The following is a 13,445-nucleotide window of genomic DNA, read 5'->3' as shown; positions in this document are numbered from 1 at the left end:
ATTCAGCCAAACAGGCCTTGGGCAGAACTCCCCCCCGTTTTCCAGGAGGGAAAATTATTCTAAAGACAGGGGAGTCAGGGAGGCTAATCGCAGAAGCCTGAGAATCGCTGCCAAACAAATGGCTGATTAGGTCTGCTTCCCTTGGGAAATTCTAAGGAGTCATGCATCTGGACAGAGTTGGGTTTCGCTTCTCGTTCTCTAGGGAAAGAGTTCTGTTGGCGGGAAAACGAGACCCAATATAGGTGTTTGGCGCGAGGGATACTTTGCGGAGTCAATTGATCAGCTTGAGGAGAGAGATCGTGTGTGGACTTCGTAATCCCAGTTCCTTGCTTCCCGGATCAAGCTTCAAGCCTTGCCTTGTCTCACGGTTTTACCATGGACTCTGTTTCATGCTTCATGTTCGTCTTGCCTCCAGTCACGGATCTAGTCGAGAATCAAGTTTACTTCCAGCCTTGTTGTCAAGCTTCATTGGACTCTAAGACTCTGTTATTTCCCCACACTATTGCTTGGCAAAGTGTGTGTTTCGGTCAAGTGGATTAAAACTTTGAACTCTAATATCTTATATTGGACAATACATTTCTGGACTATATTTGACCTTATCTGAAAGGTCTGCTTCTGAACTATATTCTTCACTTGTTTTTATTGATTTTATATATTTCTTTAATAAAGATATTAGATAGAGACTGGCCTCTGTGTAAGGTTATTGGTGCTCTGCAGCCAGGGTCCTGACATTTGGCTCAATGCTATGGAGCCCTGGGAGTTGTAGTTTGGTGAGGCACCAGCACTCTTTGGCAGAGAAGGCTCAAGGCCTTTTACAAACTACAGCTTCCAGGATTCCACAGCACTGAGTCCCGGCAGATAAAGTGGAATTGTACTGCGCCTGCAGAGTATTCTTGCAGTTAGAATCCAATGGTGTCATAACTCAAAGGGTCTGCAAACGGCAATTTCCAGCTGATTTTGGAGACGGGAAGCCATCCTCTGAATGGAAGGGAAGGGAACGAGAGGGAAGGCAAGCCCTGTCAGGTTGGGCCTCGCAGCGCATGGCAACGTCCCCGCTTTCCCCGCAGTCCCTGCAGGCGACGGAGCAGGAGGCAAGCCCCGACCGGGCCCGGAGCAGCCGCTTTCAAGCGCCCGGCGCCTCTGGTCTTGTCTTGGCACATACCTCTGCAAGTAGCATCATGCCTCACGGACTCCCGTCCAAGCTCCCTGCTGCACAGACAGGCCCACGGAGATGGTGCCTTCAGACTCCTCCTTCCTTCCTTCCTTCCTTCCTTCCTTCCTTCCTTCCTTCCTTACTTTCTGCCTTTTTACCTTCTTTCCTTTCTACGCTTCTTTTCTACCCATTTCTTTTCCTTCTGCCTTCCTTCTTTTCTTTCTACCTACCTACCTACCTTCCTTCCTTCTTACCTTTCTACCTACCAGCTACCTTTCTATCTTTCTTTCTTTCTTTCTTTCTTTCTTTCTTTCTTTCTTTCTTTCTTTCTTTCTTTCTTTCTTTCTTTCTTTCTTTCTTTCTTTCTGTGTCTGTCTTCTTTCTTTTCTCCTTCCTTCCTTCCTTTCCTTTCCTTTCCTTTCCTTTCCTTTCCTTCCTTCCTTCCTTCCTTCCTTCCTTCCTTCCTTCCTTCCTTCCTTCCTTCCTTCCTTCCTTCTTACCTTTCTACCTACCAGCTTCCTTTCTATTTTTCTTTCTTCCTTTCTTCCTTTATGTCTGTCTTCTTTCTTTTCTCCTTCCTTCCTTCCTTTCCTTTCATTTCCTTTCCTTCCTTCCTTCCTTCCTTCTTACCTTTCTACCTACCAGCTTCCTTTCTATTTTTCTTTCTTCCTTTCTTCCTTTATGTCTGTCTTCTTTCTTTTCTCCTTCCTTCCTTCCTTCCTTCCTTTCCTTTCATTTCCTTTCCTTCCTTCCTTCCTTCTTACCTTTCTACCTACCAGCTTCCTTTCTATTTTTCTTTCTTTCTTTCTTTCTTTCTTTCTTTCTTTCTTTCTTTCTTTCTTTCTTTCTTTCTTTCTTTCTTTCTTCCTTCCTTCCTTCCTTCCTTCCTTCCTTCCTTCCTTCCTTCCTTCCTTCCTTCCTTCCTTCCTTTCTTCCTGTGTCCGTCTTCTTTCTTTTCTCCTTCCTTCCTTTCCTTTCATTTCCTTTCCTTCCTTCCTTCCTTCTTACCTTTCTACCTACCAGCTACCTTTCTATTTTTCTTTCTTTCTTTCTTTCTTTCTTTCTTTCTTTCTTTCTTTCTTTCTTCCTTCCTTCCTTCCTTCCTTCCTTCCTTCCTTCCTTCCTTCCTTCCTTCCTTCCTTTCTTCCTGTGTCTGTCTTCTTTCTTTTCTCCTTCCTTCCTTTCCTTTCATTTCCTTTCCTTCCTTCCTTCCTTCTTACCTTTCTACCTACCAGCTACCTTTCTATTTTTCTTTCTTTCTTTCTTTCTTTCTTTCTTTCTTTCTTTCTTTCTTTCTTTCTTCTTCCTTCCTTCCTTCCTTCCTTCCTTCCTTCCTTCCTTCCTTCCTTCCTTCCTTTCTTCCTGTGTCTGTCTTCTTTCTTTTCTCCTTCCTTCCTTTCCTTTCATTTCCTTTCCTTCCTTCCTTCCTTCTTACCTTTCTACCTACCAGCTACCTTTCTATTTTTCTTTCTTTCTTTCTTTCTTTCTGTCCTTTTCTTTCTTTCTTTCTTTCTTTCTTTCTTTCTTTCTTTCTTTCTTTCTTTCTTTTTTTCTTTCTACCTTTCTACCTTTCTTCCTGTGTCTGTCTTCTTTCTTTTCTCCTTCCTTCCTTCCTTTCCTTTCATTTCCTTTCCTTCCTTCCTTCCTTCTTACCTTTCTACCTACCAGCTACCTTTCTATCTTTCTTTCTTTCTTTCTTTCTTTCTTTCTTTCTTTCTTTCTTTCTTTCTTTCTTTCTTTCTTTCTTTCTTTCTTCCTTCCTTCCTTCCTTCCTTCCTTCCTTCCTTTCTTCCTTTCTTCCTGTGTCTGTCTTCTTTCTTTTCTCCTTCCTTCCTTCCTTTCCTTTCATTTCCTTCCTTCCTTCCTTCTTACCTTTCTACCTACCAGCTTCCTTTCTATTTTTCTTTTTTCCTTTCTTCCTTTATGTCTGCCTTCTTTCTTTTCTCCTTCCTTCCTTCCTTTCCTTTCATTTCCTTTCCTTCCTTCCTTCCTTCTTACCTTTCTACCTACCAGCTTCCTTTCTATTTTTCTTTTTTCCTTTCTTCTTTCCTTTCTTCCTTTATGTCTGTCTTCTTTCTTTTCTCCTTCCTTCCTTCCTTCCTTCCTTCCTTCCTTCCTTCCTTCCTTCCTTCCTTTCCTTTCTTTTTCTTTCCTTTCCTTTCCGTTCCTTTCCTTCCTTCCTTGCTTCCTTCCTTCCTTCCTTCTTACCTTTCTACCTACCAGCTTCCTTTCTATTTTTCTTTCTTCCTTTCTTCCTTTATGTCTGTCTTCTTTCTTTTCCCCTTCCTTCCTTCCTTCCTTCCTTCCTTCTTACCTTTCTACCTAACTACCTACCTTTCTATTTTTCTTCCTTCCTTTCTATCTTTTTTCCTTTATGTCTGTCTTCTTTCCCTTCTTTTTTCTTCCTTCCTTCTTTTCTACTTCCGTCCTTCCTTCCTTCCTTCCGTCCTTTCTCTACTTTGAAGTTCATACAACTCTCCCTTCTAGAAACTACCGGCTGCAGCTACACTGCGGAGCCCCAGTGGCGCAGCAGGTTAAACCCCTGAGCTGCTGAACTTGCTGACGGAAAGGTTGGCGGTTCGAATCCTGGGAGTGGAGTGAGCTCCCACTGTTAGCCCCAGCTTTTGCCAACCTAGCAGTTCAAAAACATGCCAATGTGAGTGGATCAATAAGTACCGCTCCGGCAGGAAGGTAACGGCGCTCCATGCAGTCATGCCAATGGCCACATGACCTTGGAGGTGTCTATGGACAATGCTGGCTCTTTGGCTTAGAAATGGAGATGAGCACCAACCCCCAGAGTCAGACATGATGAGACTTAATGTCAAGGAAAAACCTTTAACTTTACCTATAATGTGGAAAAAATGCAACTTGACCCCACTTTAAGGGCATTGGGTGCAAAGCTATGCAAATTCCAAGACTTTTATAAATCTTTTAGCCCTTTAGTGACAGCAATAATGAAGTAGTTAAATGACAACTTAGGAATGGGTTCAATGTCTAATATTTTATGTCAATGTCTATGCCCAATGCTTTATCATTGTAATGGTTTTAATCCACAGTTATATGCTATTTTTAGATAGGTGAGGCATTGAAATTTGCCATTTATTACACTGGTTTAAACCACCCCGAGGTGTGAAAGGCAGTATAGAAATGCAGTAAACAAACAAATATATAAATACAAACACCCAGTGCCATGTGCATGTTCCATGCACCATTTTGGAGCATTAAAAACTCATGTTTCCATTCCCAGCCCTGCCTTGCCAGTCTGTTTTTGCCAAACCCGACACACCCAGGACTGCACCGTAATTAGGTTTTTAAGATTCGGGGAAAGACAAAGAGCCATAAATTCTCAGGGAAGGGGGAAGAGAGGCGGCCGCGCCTTGTGTTTTCAGGACGAGGAGGGAAGAAAGCAAAACAAACAGGCAAAGCCTTGCGCAATGTCGCATAGGGCGCAACCGCACTGCAGAATTAATGCAGTTTGACCCCACTTTAACCAACGTGGCTCAACACTATGGGATCCTGGGGCTTCCAGTTTGGGCATAGAGTGCTGTGGCCTCAGCAAACTACAAATCCCAAGATTCCACAGCACTGAGCCTTTGCAGTTCAACGGGTATCAAACTGTGTTAACTCAACAGTGTAGACCCAGCCTCACTGTAGGACAAGTGTGTGCCTCGTAGGACATATACAAAATCCCAAACACACACACACATACACAGATCATAGAATCATAGAATAGTAGAGTTGGAAGAGACCACATGGGCCATCCAGTCCAACCCCCTGCTAAGAAGCAGGAAATCGCATTCAAAGCACCCCCGACAGATGGCCATCCAGCCTCTGCTTAAAAGCCTCCAAAGAAGGAGCCTCCACCACAGTCCGGGGGAGAGAGTTCCACTGTCGAACAGCCCTTCTCACTGTGAGGAAGTTCTTCCTGATGTTCAAGTGGAATCTCCTTTCCTGTCCTTTGAAGCCCTTGTTCCCTTGCGTCCTAGTCTGCAGGGCAGCAGAAAACAATCTTGCTCCCTCCTCCCTATGACTTCCCTTCACATATTTGTACATGGCTATCATGTCTCCTCTCAGCCTTCTCTTCTGCAGGCTAAACATGCCCAGCTCTTTAAGCCGCTCCTCATAGGGCTTGTTCTCCAGACCTTTGATCATTTTAGTCGCCCTCCTCTGGACGCTTTCCAGCTTGTCAACATCTCCCTTCATCTGCGGTGCCCAAAATTGGACACAGTGTGATTCCAGGTGTGGTCTGACCAAGGCAGAATAGAGGGGGAGCAGGACTTCCCTGGATCTAGACGCTATTCCCCTATTGATGAGGCCAGAATCCCGTTGGCTTTTTTAGCAGCCGCATCACATTGTTGGCTCATGTTTAACTTGTTGTCCACGAGGACTCCAAGGTCTTTTTCGCACACACTGCTGTCAAGCCAGGCATCGTCCCCCATTCTGTATCTTTGATTTCCATTTTTTCTGCCGAAGTGAAGTATCTTGCATTTGTCCCTGTTGAACTTCATTTTGTTAGTTTCGGCCCATCTCTCTAGTCTGTCAAGATCGTTTTGAATTCTGCTCCTGTCTTCTGGAGTGTTAGCTATCCCTCCCAGTTTGGTGTCGTCTGCAAACTTGATGATCGTGCCTTCTAACCCTTCGTCTAAGTCGTTAATAATCGAATAATAATAATAATAATAATAATAATCGTTAATAATAAACTAACCCTTTGGGTTCGTTCGCTTAGCCAATTACAGATCCACCTGACTGTAGTTTTGTCTAGCCCACATTTTACTAGTTTGTTTACTAGTTTACTAGTTTACTGCGGCACTCCACTTGTCACTTCTTTCCATGATGAAGACGAAGGGTGATTCTCACCAATGCGTCGTCTTCATCTTGTAAAGAAGTCATGAGTGGAGTGCCACAGGGCTCCGTCCTGGGCCCGGTTCTGTTCAACATCTTTATTAACGACTTAGACGAAGGGTTAGAAGGCACGATCATCAAGTTTGCAGATGACACCAAACTGGGAGGGAGAGCCAACACTCCAGAAGACAGGAGCAGAATTCAAAACGATCTTGACAGACTAGAGAGATGGGCCGAAACTAACAAAATGAAGTTCAACAGGGACAAATGCAAGATACTTCACTTTGGCAGAAAAAATGGAAATCAAAGATACAGAATGGGGGACGAGGCCTGGCTTGACAGCAGTGTGTGTGAAAAAGATCTTGGGGTCCTCATGGACAACAAGTTAAACATGAGCCAACAATGTGATGCGGCTGCTAAAAAAGCCAACGGGATTCTGTCCTGCATCAATAGGGGAATAGCGTCTAGATCCAGGGAAGTCCTGCTCCCCTCTATTCTGCCTTGGTCAGACCACACCTGGAATCACACTGTGTCCAATTTTGATGTTGTTTGTTATTTGTTCTGATTGTATATTATTTGTTTTATTGTGATTATTTGGGCTTGGCCCCATGTTAGCCACCACGGGTCCCTATGGGGAGATGGTGGTAGGATATAAAAATAAATTATTATTATTATTGACACAACGATGTTGTATGACACAGCAAACAAGATAGACATGCTGGATTTCATATCATAAAATCACAAGTCGAACACTTCCCAAGTGTCTAGGACTGTGTGATGTATTATTATTATTATTATTATTATTATTATTATTATTATTATTGTATGTCACAGCAAACAAGATAGATATGCTGGATTTCATATCATAAAATCACAAGTCGAACACTTCCCAAGTGTCTAGGACTGTGTGATGTATTATTATTATTATTATTATTATTATTATTATTATTATTATTATTATTATTTTATTATGACACAGCAAACAAGATAGATATGCTGGATTTCGTATCATAAAATCACAAGTTGAACACTTCCCAAGCGTTTAGGACTGTGTGATGTATTTTCAGATGATGTGTGCAGATCCCAGTAGGGTGGTCTTTTGCAGTTGTTATTATTATTATTATTGGGTTGTTGTATGTCTTTCGGGCTGTGTAGCCATATTCCGGGAGCATTCTGTCCTGATGTTTCACCCACATCTATGGCAGGCATCCTCGGAGGATGTGAGGTATCCTCTGAGGATGCCTGCCATAGATGTGGGCGAAACGTCAGGAGAGAATGCTCCTGGAACATGGCCACACAGCCCGAAAGACGTACAACAACCCTGTGATCCCGGCCATGAAAGCCTTTGACAACACATTATTATTATTATTATTATTATTATTATTATTATTATTATTATTATTATTATTCCAGGCTCACATTCAAACCATGGTTTGCTGTCACTAATCAATTTGCAAACCATATTGGTCAGTTCAGACATTACTACAAAGCATAACTAAGGCTTAGAATCTCCCAAAGAAATGCGATTGACTTCACAAATACACTATTTCTATACATTGCCTATAAATATCTTCTAATACACATCGTACATCAATCATTTGCTCAGCCACAATATCCTATGTTTCCCTAAAGTTTCCATAGGTAAAGGTAAAGGTTTATCCTTGACATTAAGTGAAGTCAAGTTCGACTCTGGGGGTTGGTGCTCTTCTCAATTTCCAAGCCAAAGAGCCGGCGTTGTCCGTAGACACCTCCAAGGTCATGTGGCCAGCATGACTTGCATGACCTTCCCGCCAGAGCAGTACCTATTGATCTACTTACATTTGCATGTTTTCAAACTGCTAGGTTGGCAGAAGCTGGGGCTAACAACAGGAGCTCACCCTGCTCCGTGGATTCGAACCGCTGATTTTGCGTTCACCAAGTTCCGCAGCTCAGCAGTTTAATCCGCTGCACCACCGCAGCCCCGAAAAGTCTCCATACATTAGAGAAATTAACAAACTCGTATGTAACACAATTTTTGTTCCTGAGTTATGAACGTCATTTCCTAACTGGTTGTATCACAAAAACATGGAAAAGGGTTTTTAAAATTGCAAAAACTTTGTGCAGGAGGGACATCCTGCTATAGCACATTTTGTTGTAGTTTTTCAATGAATATCTATCTCATCATCGAGTCTCAACCAATTCAACCTAGTTTGTGGCAGCCACAAAAATGAAGTTTCTGGAGTAGAACAACTACTTTCAAAGTAAGGACTACACAGTTGATAGAATCACAGAATAATAGAAGTTGGAAGAGACCACACTGGCCATCTAGTCCAACCCTTTGCCAAGAAATAACACTTTCAAACCAGGGAGACTTTTTTTCTAATTTTGTTACCTAGTGTTATATATTAATGCTTTTATGTTTGTATTTTTCAGATATGTAACACATGAAGAATATTTTGTAAATATTTTGCAAAATTTTGTAATGAAAATTTTGTAAATGAAACTACAATTTAACTACAATTTTCCATTTTCCCCATGTATGGTGACTTTTGGGATACCCACAAAAGTGAGGAAACTAATTTAACAACAACAACAACAACAATCTGAGAAAAAACTTCTCTAGCTATCCTTAGGTCTTCTTAACACTGGGAATTTTTCAATACTGATTGTGTTTAGTCCTGTTTTCATATTTTATAAATATTTTGTAAAATTTTGTAATGAAAATTTTGTAAATGAAGCTACAATTTAACTACAATTTCCCATTTTCCCTGTGTAGGGTGACTTTTGGGACAACCATAAAAGTGAGGAAACTAATTTAACAACAACAACAACAACAACCTGAGGAAAAAAAAACTTCTCTAGATATCCTTAGTTCCTCTAACCCTGGGAATTTTTCAAGACTGTTTGTGTTTACTAGTCCTGTTTTCATATTTTGTAAATATTTTGTAAAATTTTGTAAATGAAGCTACAATTTAACTACAATTTGGTAACTTTTGGGACACCCACAAAAGTGAGGAAACTAATTTAATAATGATAATAATAATAATAATAATAATAACAATACTTTATTTATACCCCATCACCATCTCCCCGCGGGGACTCGGGGCGGCTCACATTGTTACAAAAGTAACAACACAAATACATTAGCACAATATACAAAGGTTAAAACACAATAAGGCAATAAAACAAAAGTTAAAACAAAAGTTAATATAACAGTAATAATATCAAACAACCACCAATACAATTCAGTCAAATTTCATAGGTGGGGGGACTGCAGCAGCAATATAAAGATAGAATCATTAGATTAAAATATCCAGATAAGAGGGCCCTAGTAAAATTCAAAATAGAATTATAATGAGGCTGGTCATCCAATGGCTGTCTCTCCAAATAACAACAACAACAACAACAACAACAACAACAACAACAACCTGAGAAGAAACTTCTCTAGGTATCCTTAGGTCCTCTAACTCTGGGAATTTTTCAATACTGTTTGCGTTTAGTCCCGTTTTCATGTTTGCATATTTTGAATTGTATACTGATGCTTCCATGTTAAGCTGCTTTGAGTATCCTGGATGTTTACGGTCTGGACGTTTCCCCAGTTGAGACAATGGAGCCCAATGGCATTTCTTTCCAATACGTGAAGCGCTGGGATAGCAGATCTAAAGTGCTTTTTTTTCCAGCGTCATGTGCAATGTTGGGGTTTTTGAGTGGCTCAAGGCATGAAATTATGCAAGGGCAAGCCGCCCTGTTTCCATGTGTCCTTTGACACACCTTGGAGAACTAATAATCCAAAACTCTTCCATGTCCGTGATACCATCTACCCTCCACCTGCCTCCCATTCCCGATGCCCAGGGGTCCCACTCTCACCACTGCAAATGCATGATTTTATACTTTGATGCCTTGTGCTGAACCCTGACTTTGCAATGCACAAATGAGGCCTGGGAAGACCGCTGCTTGCAAAGGAGGGGCAGGGCACAAGGACATCCAAAACAGCAGCAATTGGAGCATCAATCAGAGTTAATGCAAGGGAAAGTGGCAGCTCAGAAACTGGGCAATGGGGGCCTTTGGAGGACTACAACATCCAGAAGCCCCAGCCAGGTGTTCTGAGCAGGACAGGGTTGCAATTCCAGGCTCCAAAGCTTCATCAGGAACTAGACAAACGTCAATTTATCTAGGAATCCTTAATATTGTGCTCCAAAATCGAAAAATGTCCACTTCTGAACCCAAGGCGAAGACAACAGCACTTTGCATAAATCCAAGCAGAGTGTCCTTTTGTTAGGCATTTTCCTGGTCTATTAGGTAAAACTACCCAAAAACTGCAGAGCAGTCAAAATATGCAAAAACAGGATACTTATAGTTGAGAATTCAGCTCACAGCAAGCAGAGCGTGAAGTGCCATGTGGCTGTAAAGAATTTAGAGCTTGGGAGGCAAAGATGCAGAGTTCTGTCTTTAAAATCACCAAAGGTTTATTTACAAAAATAATAACTACATTTCTAATAATAATAACTACATAAACTACCCCCAAAACAGCAGAGTATCCAAAATATGCAAAAACAGGATACTTATAGTTGAGCATTCAGCTCACAGCAAGCAGAGTGTGAAGTGTCATGTGGCTGTAAAGAATTTAGAGCTTAGGAGGCAAAGATGCAGTTCTGTCTTTAAAATCACAAAAGGTTTATTTACAAAAATAATAACTACATTTCTAATAATCGTAACTACATAAACTACCCCCAAACAGCAGAGCATCCAAAATATGCAAAAACAGGATACTTATAGTTGAGCATTCAGCTCACAGCAAGCAGAGCGTGAAGTGCCATGTGGCAGTAAAGAATATAGAGCTTAGGAGGCAAAGATGCAGAGTTCTGTCTTTAAAATCATAAAGGGTTTATTTAAAAAAATAATAACTACATTTCTAATAATCGTAACTACATAAACTACCCCAAAACAGCAGAGCATCAAAAATATGCAAAACCAGGATACTTATAGTTGCGCATTCAGCTCACAGCAAGCAGAGTGTGAAGTGTCATGTGGCTATAAAGAATATAGAGCTTAGGAGGCAAAGATGCAGAGTTCTGTCTTTAAAATCACAAAAGGTTTATTTAAAAAAATAATAACTACATTTCTAATCATCGTAACTACATAAACTACCCCAAAACAGCAGAGCATCAAAAATATGCAAAACCAGGATACTTATAGTTGCGCATTCAGCTCACAGCAAGCAGAGCGTGAAGTGCCATGTGGCAGTAAAGAATTTAGAGCTTAGGAGGCAAAGATGCAGAGTTCTGTCTTTAAAATCACAAAAGGTTTATTTAAAAAAATAATAACTACATTTCTAATAATCGTAACTACATAAACTACCCCCAAACAGCAGAGCATCCAAAATATGCAAAAACAGAATACTTATAGTTGAGCATTCAGCTCACAGCAAGCAGAGCGTGAAGTGCCATGTGGCAGTAAAGAATATAGAGCTTAGGAGGCAAAGATGCAGAGTTCTGTCTTTAAAATCATAAAGGGTTTATTTAAAAAAATAATAACTACATTTCTAATAATCGTAACTACATAAACTACCCCCAAACAGCAGAGCATCCAAAATATGCAAAAACAGAATACTTATAGTTGAGCATTCAGCTCACAGCAAGCAGAGCGTGAAGTGCCATGTGGCAGTAAAGAATATAGAGCTTAGGAGGCAAAGATGCAGAGTTCTGTCTTTAAAATCATAAAGGGTTTATTTAAAAAAATAATAACTACATTTCTAATAATCGTAACTACATAAACTACCCCAAAACAGCAGAGCATCAAAAATATGCAAAACCAGGATACTTATAGTTGAGCATTCAGCTCACAGCAAGCAGAGCATGAAGTGCCATGTGGCTGTAAAGAATTTAGAGCTTAGGAGGCAAAGATGCAGAGTTCTGTCTTTAAAATCACAAAAGGTTTATTTAAAAAAATAATAACTACATTTCTAATAATCGTAACTACATAAACTACCCCAAAACAGCAGAGCATCCAAAATATGCAAAAACAGGATACTTATAGTTGAGCATTCAGCTCACAGCAAGCAGAGCGTGAAGTGCCATGTGGTTGTAAAGAATCTAGTGTTTAGGAGCTTAAGTGGCTGAGGGGGAAAGGAAGGGGCCTGAGACCAGGAATGGTGGGAGTTGAAGTCCAAAATACTCGGAGGGCCGAAGTTTGCCTATGCCTGATATATATGCATGCAAGTCTCAAGCATTTCGTACAAGGAATGCTCAACCTGTACTGATGAAATAAGCATAAGATTAGCATCCCTGTATCTCAGAGATGTTCTCCAGAGCATTTGTGGATGCATGGAAACTTTTTCCAGCGGAGAGAGATACGGAAAGACAGATTTCTCCATAGTTGTCTGGGCTGTATCACAACCGGTCCTTGGGTGAAAAGATAATATTCCACTCGTCCCGAATCAGATTTTTCCCAGCTTGAAACGGAGCCGTGAAGTAAGATTGAGCGAAGCCGAATGTTTGGCAAAAGAAAATCAGAAACACTGATATGAAATACATTGCATACGGTTCTCAAAAGATATGTGCTCTTAAAAGAATAAACCCATTTTTATGGGTCTGTGTTGGGCTTTTCCCTAAATATAAAAGACATGCAAGTTGAGTGCATCCTATTCAGAAATCCAAAACACTTCCAAATCCAAAATTATTTTCATGGGTGTTTGAGAGAGTGATGCCCTGGCTTTCTGGTGATTTGATGCACACAATTGTTGTTTCATGAACAAAAATATTGAGTTCCTTTGAGTTTTCCAGGCTGTGAGACCATGTTCCGGAAGCATTCTCTCCTGACGTTTCGCCCACATCTATGGCAGGCATCCTCAGAGGTTGTGAGGTCTGTTGGAAACTAGGCAAGTGGGGTTTATATATCTGTGGAATAATGTCCTGGGTGGGAAAAGAACTCTTGTCTGTTTGAATGTTGCAATAAATCACCTTGATTAGCACTCAATGGCCTTGCATCTTCAAAGCCTGGCTGCTTCCTGCCAGGGGGAATCCTTTGTTGGGAGGTGTTAGCTGGCCCTGATTGTTTTCTGTCTGGAATTCCCCTGTTTTCTGAGTGTTGTTCTTTATTTACTGTCCTGATTTTAGAGTTTTTTTTAATACTGGGAGTTAGATTTTGTTCATTTTAATGGTGTCCTTCTTTCTGTTGAAAATTTCCACATTTCCAACAGACTTAATAACCTCTGAGGATGCCTGTCATAGATGTGGGCGAAACATCAGGAGAGAATGCTTCTGGAATATGGTCATACAGGACAGAAAGCTCACAGTAACCCAGTGATTCTGGACACAAAAGACTTCGACAACACATTGAGTGTCTCCTATTCAGAAATCCCAAACACCTCCAAATCCAAAATTATGCACATGGGTGGCTGAGAGAGTGATGCCTTGGCCTTCTGATGATTCAATGCACACAATCGTTGTTTCATGCACAAAAACATTGTGTA

General features: G+C 40.9%; 1 protein-coding gene and 1 long non-coding RNA gene across 4 annotated transcripts in view; both read right to left on the bottom strand.

Annotated features, from left to right (window-relative positions):
• Window positions 1-13,445, bottom strand: part of tp63 (tumor protein p63) — a 237,765-nt gene that overhangs the window by 67,153 nt on the left and 157,167 nt on the right. The gene's annotated exons all lie outside the window — the stretch shown is intronic.
• On the bottom strand, window positions 2,826-5,772 carry LOC134297936 (uncharacterized). Its single transcript, XR_010004909.1, has 2 exons — window positions 3,362-5,772; window positions 2,826-3,273 (listed from the first exon to the last, which is right to left on the bottom strand). It is a non-coding gene; the product is annotated as an uncharacterized LOC134297936 (long non-coding RNA).

The sequence above is a fragment of the Anolis carolinensis genome, chromosome 3 (genome assembly GCF_035594765.1).
Source record: "Anolis carolinensis isolate JA03-04 chromosome 3, rAnoCar3.1.pri, whole genome shotgun sequence".
Lineage (NCBI taxonomy): Eukaryota > Metazoa > Chordata > Lepidosauria > Squamata > Dactyloidae > Anolis > Anolis carolinensis.
This window is presented reverse-complemented; position numbering and strand designations above follow the sequence as displayed.